This window comes from Sphaerodactylus townsendi, linkage group LG15 (assembly GCF_021028975.2).
Source record: "Sphaerodactylus townsendi isolate TG3544 linkage group LG15, MPM_Stown_v2.3, whole genome shotgun sequence".
In the NCBI taxonomy this organism is placed as follows: Eukaryota; Metazoa; Chordata; class Lepidosauria; order Squamata; family Sphaerodactylidae; genus Sphaerodactylus; species Sphaerodactylus townsendi.
Window position 1 is genome coordinate 39066392 of NC_059439.1, and position 6492 is coordinate 39072883.

Consider the following 6492-nt stretch of genomic DNA (forward strand, 5'->3'; position numbering starts at 1 on the left):
CAATGGAGAGGAAGAGGTGCCTTTCTCACCTGGCCAATGGCAACCCGTAACTGAGGCTGCGGCCCGCCCCCTTGCTCTTTTTTGACCGATCGTGGAGGCGCTCTGGCTCCCAGCAACCAATCCTGAGCCGGCTGGCTCGTCTCCGCCGTAACAAAGACCCTCCCTCCAGGGTCTTGGAGCGGGCGGGGGAGCCGGAAGCCTCGTTCATTCCCCTCCTCTGGGTTGGCCGGGGGGTGGGGGGGGCAAGACCATTCCCGCGACAGGGCCCCGCCCCTCCCCCTTGATAGGGCAAGCCGCGACGCGAAGGCCCGCCCTTTGCCTCCTGGTTGGCTAAGTTTGCACGTCAATTAGCCCGTTCCGGGGGGAGGGAGCTAGGTTTCCCATTGGCCCCGCCCACATTCTTTACTGGAGCAGTAGGGGACCCGCTTGCTCCCACTGGTGATTCATAATGTCCGTCATAACAAAGTGATAGCATGCCCCACCCCTTTCCCTGCCCCCATCGCCTCTCGGAGGGTCGAAGGTTCGAGCCCCGCCTGGGCCACTTGAAGGCCGAAGGATGAAGCCTCCATCCAGGTGTGAGCTGAGCAGGCGTCTTTCGCTTTTCTCAATAGTCTGGAGCTCAGAGGCAGGACCCACCTCGAGGTCAGCCTGCCTTCTCTGGCCTCCTGGTAGGATGGGAAGGCAATTGAGACCCTCTCTTTGTGGGCTCCTGGCTCAAGCCCCACACTTCCCTTTCTGCAGCCTCTCCACCCTACCTGGTGGCTGTCTTCTGCTTGCCCTGCGCAGGGGCTGTTCCCATTTTGCAAAATGCCATTTCGACTCAACTGCCCGGCTTCTCCACTCCAGGGGCTCCTCAGGTGCATCTTGGGCATTAGCGTGGTTCTCAAGTTGAAACAGTTCTGCACACCCTACACCAGGGGTGTCCAACTCTGGCGCCCCAGATGGTCATAGACTACGATTCCCATCACCTGGGCACCCCTGGTATAGACCAACACGGTCTACCATTTTGGTTGCCCTCCTCTGGACTCGTTCCAGCTTGTCAATATCCTTCTTGAATTGTGGTGCCCAGAACCGGATGCAATATTCCAGGGTGAGGTCTGAGCAATGCAGAATAGAGAGGCACAATTCCGTTCCTCGATCTTGACACTAGCCTTCTATTGATACAGCCCTGAATTGCATTGGTGGGTAGGAAGGGCAGCCCAGAGAACACTGCAGCCAAAGGCTCTCCGGGGGTCAGTCCATACCCATTAGATCACAGGTGTCAAACTCGTGGCCCTCCAGATGTTATGGACTACAGCTCCCATCATCCCCTGCCAGCATCATGATGGGAACTGTAGTCCATAACATCTGGAGGGCTACGAGTTTGACACCTATGCATTAGATGCAGGAGGAATGGAGGCTGGAAGTTAAATGTTCCAGCATCCGTGAACTGCTGTAGAGCAAGAAGAAGGGGTGGGATTTAGGAGTCAGCCCCAAGCTTCCAAAGGATGTTGTGGAGTGTAGTAGCGTACATTGGGGGGGAGGGGGAAGTTGAGAGTCAAGGTCCTCTGAGGAGCCGAGTTCCTGGTTTATCTGTCTGCTCTGAGGGAGGATCTTCTGTTCTGGTCACGGGGCACGCCAACTGACCAGGGCATAGCGCCGCATCTGGCTTTGAGACTGGGCTTCTGAGACTGGATGGCGGAGTCACGCCAGCTGGCACTTGAGCACGGGCGCCTCCCCGCTGACCTTCTTGCTGGCTGATGGCATGCACCCGCATTGTTCCCTCTTACTGTAAAAACCCTTTATGGGTTTCCCCTAAACGCCAGCCGTAAATCAGAGGGCCGGTCAGACGAGACGTGGTGCCCACAGGCAAGAATGTGGCCTCTTCCGTGCTGCCCTTCCCAGCATGCTCTCTGAGATTCCTGATTTCCAGACAACCTTTCTTGAAGGCCACTGCTCTTATTCACCATGCCTTGCAGACCACATGCGCGTTTGGGAAGGGGGTGGGGGGTGGAAAGGCCGGAGAGACAACCGGAACTGAGCACACGCTTAGGAGGAACCAGCACCAGCTGTGCTTTGGCACACACCCCTCTCCAGCCGCCATGGGTTGCCAGCCTGCAGGTTTGGGGGCGGAGCCTGAGAAGGACAGGAACCTTAGTGGGGTCACACAGCCCAGCCCTTAAAGCACAGGTGTCAAACTCGCGCCCTCCAGATGTTATGGACTACAGTTCCCATCATTCCTGCAGGGGATGATGGGAACTGTAGTCCATAACATCTGGAGGGCCGCGAGTTTGACAACTATAGAAGAAGAAGAAGAGTTTGGATTTATATCCCCCCTTTCTCTCCTGCAGGAGACTCAAAGGGGCTTACAATCTCCTTGCCCTTCCCCCCTCACAACAAACACCCTGTGAGGTGGGTGGGGCTGAGAGAGCTCCGAAGAGCTGTGAGTAGCCCAAGGTCACCCAGCTGGCGTGTGTGGGAGTGTACAGGCTAATCTGAATTCCCCAGAGAAGCCTCCACAGCTCAGGCGGCAGAGCAGGGAATCAAACCCGGTTCCTCCAGATTAGATACACGAGCTCTTAACCTCCTACGCCACTGCTGCTCAGATACAAAGCATCTCGTAATTCCAGCGGGTCCCCAAGTCTCACCTGGAGGCCGGCATCCCTGGAAGGATAACCATTTCAGTGGGGTGCAACGTCACAGATCCGGCCCTTTCGAGCAGCCGTTTTCTCGTGGGGGGCTGACTGGTCTCTGCAGTCTGGAGATGAAAATTCCAGGGGACCCCCTGCCTGGAAGCGGGTGTGACCCCTAAGTCTTCCTCTGACATCCCCGACCATAAACGTGTGATGGACCTGAATGGACGTTTTCAAAAAAAAAGTATGGTTTCAAATTAGCCGGAATATTGGAGCGGAGCTGCTTATTGGTTACCGGCAGCTTAGATCCCCCCGCCTCCTTTTCTCAGGATAGGCTGTTCCTACGTGTCTGGATGTTGATAGAAGTTTGGTTTCCCCACCTTTTGGCCTCCTCGTATCTCTGCCCCGCCTTACCACCTGGATTGTTCCGTCACCAGAAACTGATGTTGATGTGCCAGAGCCCATCGCCGTGGCACAGGAATACCGTATATACTCGTGTATAAGTCGACCCGTGTATAAGTCAAGGCACCTAATTTTAACACCAAAAACTGGGGAAACGTATTGACTCGTGTATAAGTCTAAGGTGGTAACTCCAAAGCAGGCTTAAGCAATCTTTGGAGATTTGCCCTTTTAAGAAAATCATAGAGACACCCTACGGGGAAAGGAATCATAGAGACACCCTGCGGGGAAAGGAATCATAGAGACACCCTGCGGGGAAAGGAAAAGATGAGTGGGTGAGTGAGTGAGTGAAAGGGACAATGGGCGACAGTGGCAGCATTGAGTGGCTCACATATAAGTCAAGGAGGGCTTTTTCAGTACAAAAAATGTGCTGGAAAAGTCGACTTATACACGAGTATATATGGTAATTTCCAACGATGGAACAAAGCCGGCTGCCGGCCCGCCTGCCGTATGAAGTTCACAAGCCAAACTGCCGGAGCATTTTCTATGCATATTTGTTTGATTTGGGGGTCTCCCATGAATCCTGACGTGGGAGGAGTGGGAGAGGAAAGGCTTTTTACCCTCCGCTCCCATGTGGACCGGAGCCTTGTGTGACATCAGCCCAGAGAGATCTCAATGCCACCGTCGGCAGGGGAGACCTCCGGGCCAGTGCCAGGAATGCGCCCGCCGTTGTGCCTCCGGGGCCCTTTTTGCGAAGATGCCCATTCACTGCTGGCCGCTGCCGTCACCCATGCCAAGCGGAGGGGTTGTGAATGCCCAGGGTCAAGATATTTATTTTTAGCCGTTTAGTGGGAGGCATGGAGCCGGGGGAGGGGGGGGTCGTGTCCCTGAGACACCCTATAGTGGAGCCCACGTCATCTCCAGCTTTTCTTTGTCTGGCCGGCTGGCTTGGAAAGAGCTTAGGGTTCTTTCAAACTCAGAAGTTCTGTTTTGTGTGCAACCACATAGCTCCTCCTCCTTTCTAAAGATGCTTGGGAAGTGCAGCAAAAAGGGCAGAGGGGTGCCACGGGGCCCAAAGTCACCAAGTTAGGGACCTCTGCTCTAGCACTGCACAGCTCCCACAAAAGGTAGAAGAGAGCCAGGTGTGGTCTACCAAGAACGAGGTATAGGAAAGGCGTCTCTGCACAAACCCTAGTAAATGAGCACGGTCTGCCTTCCTGCTGCCCAGCCACGGAAAAGCCCAGCCACGGGAAATGTGGTCACCTCAGGTGAAGACAAGCCAAATTGTGTGTAACGTATATGACAGAGGAACAAAACAGCGCGCCACACACTGAAGACGGAGGATCAATGTATTCGATAAATGTATTTATATATGTATTATAATTGTCCAGTTACTGAATCCAGTGATTGTACATCCAATTTTTTGAAAAACAATTATAGTAATCAGCTCACCAATTGAAAACAAATGCAGGCGAGGGATAGGGGTGATTATATTAAATTGAAGAAAAAGAAAGAAAAGAAAAGAAAGAAAGAAGAAAAGAAAGAAGAAAAGAAGAAAGAGAGAGAGAGAGAGAGAAGAGAAGAAGAAAGAAAGAGAAAGAAAGAAGAGAAAGAAAGAAAGAAGAAAGAGGAAAAGAAGAAGAAAAGGAAAGAGAGAGAAAGAGAAGAAGAAGAGAGAGAAAATGTCGAGCTCTGTTGAAAACAAATATGAGCCCCCCGAGGATAGGGCGGTATATTAAATTGAAGAAAGAAAGAAAGAAAGAAAGAAAGAAAGAAAGAAAGAAAGAAAGAAAGAAAGAAAGAAAGAGGAAAGAAGAAGAAGAAAGAAAGAAAGAAGAAAGAAAGAAGAGAATGTGTCGAAACTCTGTGGTGAAACAAATATAGACCGGGGGATGATTATATTAAATTGAACAAAAGAAAGAAAGAGAGAGAGAGAGAGAGAGAGAGAGAGAGAAATGTGGTAATCAGCTCTGTTGAAAGCGAATGAGCCAGGGGATAAGTGGGAATTATATTAAATTGAGAAGAAAGAAGAAAAAAAGAAAGAAAAAAAAGAAGAAAAAAAAGAAGGAAAGAAAGAAGGAAAGAAAAAAGAAAAAAAAAAATAAAAAAAGAAACAAAGAAAGAAAGAAAGAAAGAAAGAAAGAAAGAAAGAAAGAAAGAGAAAAATATGTGTCAGCTCTGTTGAAAACAAATATGAGCCCCCCGGGGATAGGGTGGTATATTAAATTGAAGAAAGAAAGAAAGAAAGAAAGAAAGAAAGAAAGAAAGAAAGAAAGAAAGAAAGAAAGAAAGAAAGAAAGAAAGAAAGAAAGAAAGAAAGAAAGAAAGAAAGAAAGAAAGAGAAAAATATGTGTCAGCTCTGTTGAAAACAAATATGAGCCCCCCGGGGATAGGGCGGTATATTAAATTGAACAAAGAAAGAAAGAGAGAGAGAGAGAGAGAGAGAGAGAGAGAGAGAGAGAGAGAAATATGTGTCAGCTCTGTTGAAAACGAATATGAGCCCCCCGGGGATAGGGCGGTATATTAAATTGAAGAAAGAAAGAAAGAAAGAAAGAAAGAAAGAAAGAAAGAAAGAAAGAAAGAAAGAAAGAAAGAAAGAAAGAAAGAAAGAAAGAAAGAAAGAAAGAAAGAAAGAAAGAAAGAGAGAGAAAAATATGTGTCAGCTCTGTTGAAAACAAATATGAGCCCCCCGGGGATAGGGCGGTATATTAAATTGAACAAAGAAAGAAAGAAAGAAAGAAAGAGAGAGAGAGAGAGAGAGAGAGAGAGAGAGAGAAATATGTGTCAGCTCTGTTGAAAACAAATATGAGCCCCCCGGGGATAGGGCGGTATATTAAATTGAAGAAAGAAAAAGAAAGAAAGAAAGAAAGAAAGAAAGAAAGAAAGAAAGAAAGAAAGAAAGAAAGAAAGAAAGAAAGAAAGAAAGAAAGAAAGAAAGAAAAATATGTGTCAGCTCTGTTGAGAGACAAAAAGACCTGTGCATGGCAAATGAATGAATAATTTCTCCTGAAAGAATTGCTTCTCCTGAGGAAGACTACAGTGAAAACATACTTATAGACGCGCGAGTCGTTTGGGAAGTACTTTCTATATGGAATATAATTATCCTAAAGATATTGAAAAAAATGAACTATTTTTGTTCAATAGATATTGAAGATATGGATGATATATCTCAAAAATGAACTTTTATGGTTGGAAAAAATATATCCGTTTTTAAAAAAATTGGATGTACAATCATTGGATTCAGTAACTGGACAATTATAATATATATATAAATAAATTTATTGAATATATTGACGTCAGGTGAAGGCCCGCCCTCCCCGTCAGCCTGGAGCCCTGGTCCTTTGAGGTTGGTTTCCAGGGCTCCCATGTTATCAAAATCAGGAATGGCCGTTTGCTCAGCTAGTCTCCCGAGTGGAAGGAGGAATGCATGGGAGGGGCCTCCATGGGGTGTCGGACAGGAAAGGCCAAGGGGTCATAGGCA